This window comes from Grammomys surdaster, unplaced genomic scaffold, assembly GCF_004785775.1.
Source record: "Grammomys surdaster isolate TR1022 unplaced genomic scaffold, NIH_TR_1.0 150, whole genome shotgun sequence".
In the NCBI taxonomy this organism is placed as follows: Eukaryota; Metazoa; Chordata; class Mammalia; order Rodentia; family Muridae; genus Grammomys; species Grammomys surdaster.
The window spans coordinates 7,948,556-7,951,818 of record NW_021604608.1 but is presented as its reverse complement, the minus strand read 5'-3'; positions in this window follow the sequence as shown (position 1 = coordinate 7,951,818).

Here is a 3,263-nt window from a genome sequence, read left to right as displayed (position 1 = left end):
GCCACGCCCCTCGAGCCGCGGGACGCCCTCCTCACGCCTGCGCAAAAGGACCGGGGGTGGAGCAAGCGAGGGCGGGGCGGGGCAGGGCAGGGCAGGCCACCTGTGTCTCCGCCCCTGGAGGTGTTGTTTGCCACTGCTGTGAATCAGCCGGGACCAGCATCGTTTCTGCGGAGGTGCAGCCCTTCCAACCTAAATAGTGTTCTCTTATTACTATATACATTTATTTCACTAACTTTTCTCTAAAAGTTCATGAAGGCTTGGAGCTTCTCCTATTACTATCGTCCATATGATATAGATAGATAGACAGACAGACATATTTATATATGCATATATATATACATATTTGTACATATTTATTTATTTTCTATCTATCTATCTATCTATCTATCTATCTATCTATCTATCTATATATATATATATATGTATATATATATATATATATATATATATAGAGAGAGAGAGAGAGAGAGAGAATGTATGTATGTTTATTTGGCTAACATCTTGGAATAGAAGAAGTCCACAAGAGCAGGAAGCATCTCTTTAGACATAATCTAAGTTTGAACCCTAATCTGTACATTTTATACATTTATTTACTACTAACATCGAGAAGGGAGTGTATGTTTAGACATTCTTGATAGTGGTAATTTATAGTTTTCTTTTGCTTTGACTTTATAAACTAAGTGTATCAACATTTAGAAATCTTTCACAGGCTGTATTTTGGCTGTGCTATTTTTTTTCCTACTTCGCTGACTTTATTTTTTATTTTTATCTATTTAATTTTTTTGCTTACTACTCAATTTGTTTCACTTTTCTTTTTCTAGTTGTTTAGTAAAGATTAAGACATTGTCGAGGAGTCTCCTACTTTTTAAATATAATGCCTTTAGAGCTATTAGTTACCCTTAGAGCTTTGTTTTAGCTACGGTTCCACTGGTTTTTCAATGTAGTGTGCTTCCCTTTTGACTCAGCTGATAATAGTTTCTAATTACTCTTAGGATTTTCTTCTTTGAGCTACTACTTTGAAATGTATTACTTTTCAAACATTTAAGGTCTTTCGAGAAATTGTTATTTCCAGTTTAAGTATTGTGCTGGTTAGTTTTTGTCAACTTGATATAACATAGACTCTCTTGGGCAGAAGGACGCTCAGTTGAGGCATCGGCTCCATCAGAGTAGATTGTCAGCATGTCTTCTGGGAATTTCTTGATTAATGATTGATATGGAAGAGCCCCACCCATGGTGACAGAGTTGTACAGGTTCCCCATTTGACCACAGACTTTTTCATCTAGTACTGACAGGAGGTTATTACAATCTTTATTAGTGTGGATTTGTACTTTTTGCTTGGTTGACTTTTATGACTTCGTAATAATTTTACTTTTTTAATTAAAAAATTACATGTGTGCGTGAAGGTCAGAGAACAACTTGCAAAAGTTAGTGCTCTCTTGCCACCCTGTAAGTCCTGCAGAATAAAACAAACACAAGATCAGTAGCAAGCCCTACACCATTCCTGGTTTGGCCTTCTTAACAATTACTATGAACTATTTTTCTAATCTCTAGTTATTCTCTGGCTTTGAAGTCTGTCTTGTTTGATATTAGTATAACTGCTCTATCTTTCTTAGACTTACTGTTTGTCCTAGGTAAATATTTTCCACTCTTCATTCTGTTAGTGTTTTTATTTTTAAGTTTTCTATGTCTCCCATATAGTTTACAGTGTGGAGTTTTAAATTTAGTTTGGTAGTCTCTATATTTCACTTGGAGGTTTTAGTCCATTTACATATAATGTAATGATAAAATGGATAGATTCCAATCTACCATTTTGAAATTTTTATCTTGTTTGTTTCATCCTTTTATATTGTTATTTTTGGTTTCTTTGGTGCAAATCTTGTATTTTTGATTACTTCATGCTGGTCTCACCATTGGTTTTCTGCTAATACTTCATTTATATAAATTTTTAATGGTTGCTCTGGGGCTTATGGTACATATACAACCTTAAATTATTCTGATGTATTAAAAGGTTATATTATACTAATTGTCATAAAATATAAGAACCCTGAAAAGCTGTAGCTCATTGATCTGCCACCTGTAATGGTTTTATTGCCATGTAAAATAGACCTGCATACAACGTAAATTTTTGGCTTTAAACAGGCATATATTTTTAATCAAATTAATAATTTCTGGTATTTTATATTTACTATTTTTAGTGTTCTTAATTCCTTCTTTTTTAATATTGAAAATATTGAATTTTTTAATGTGAAAAAGACTAAGTCACCCTTTTAAAATAAGAGTGCCATAACAATATGGCACTATTTTCATAAAATGGCATCAGTACAAAAATCTAAGCAAATCTTAAAAAAAATGAGCTATAAAGGTAGACACTTTTTTATAATTTGTAAATTTGAATTGCATACATGAATTTATGTCATATGCTCCTGTTTTTACCTGTGAAGCTTCTTCCTAAAATCAACATTACATGATGCTCTAATTACTAATCTACTATTTTATTCCTTCTTATGAGTCTGATTTTCTATCTAGTACCATTTCCCTTCCTAGTGAAGAACTTAACCCAATTAGTTATAAAGCAGATCTGGAGATAATGTCTACGGTTCTATTTATTTGGGGTAATTTATTTCATCGGCGTTTTCAAATGGTATTTCCTATAGATAGAGGGTTGCAACTTGTTCACCTTTCTTACCATCGTGACCAAAACACCTGATGGAAACAACCTAAAAAAGGAAAGGATCATTTTAAATTATGATTCCAGACGTCATCAAAGTGGGAAAAGGTTGTAATTACCGGAGGTGCATGAGGCAGAGACACCCCGCCCCATTAGGGGAGACACAGAGAGCAAAAGCCTTGTCCCATATCAAAGGCACCATCACCTCCAGGGGCACCCACTTCTGTTCACCAGGCCCAGCCTCCTAAAGGCTCTCAAGTCAGCAGCCTGGGAACAAACGGTGAGCCTGTGGAGGGCGTTCCAGATGCTAACCATCACAGCTAATTTCGCTGCCGTTATCCAAGTTCAGTTCTAAAACTATCTTCTGTGGTCTTCTTATCTCTGGATCCATCTACCTGTCCCATTGATACTGAGACACTGTTTTCTGACTGACATTAAGATTTTATCTTCGTCTTTGGTTTTAAATAACTACATCGTGGTGTGATTTCTCTTTAGAGATATCCTGCTTGGATTTTGCTAAGGTCTTTTGTGAGCACAGTGTGGGACTCAAACCCAGGTCCTTTGTAGAGCAGCTTAACCACTGAGCCATCTCTCC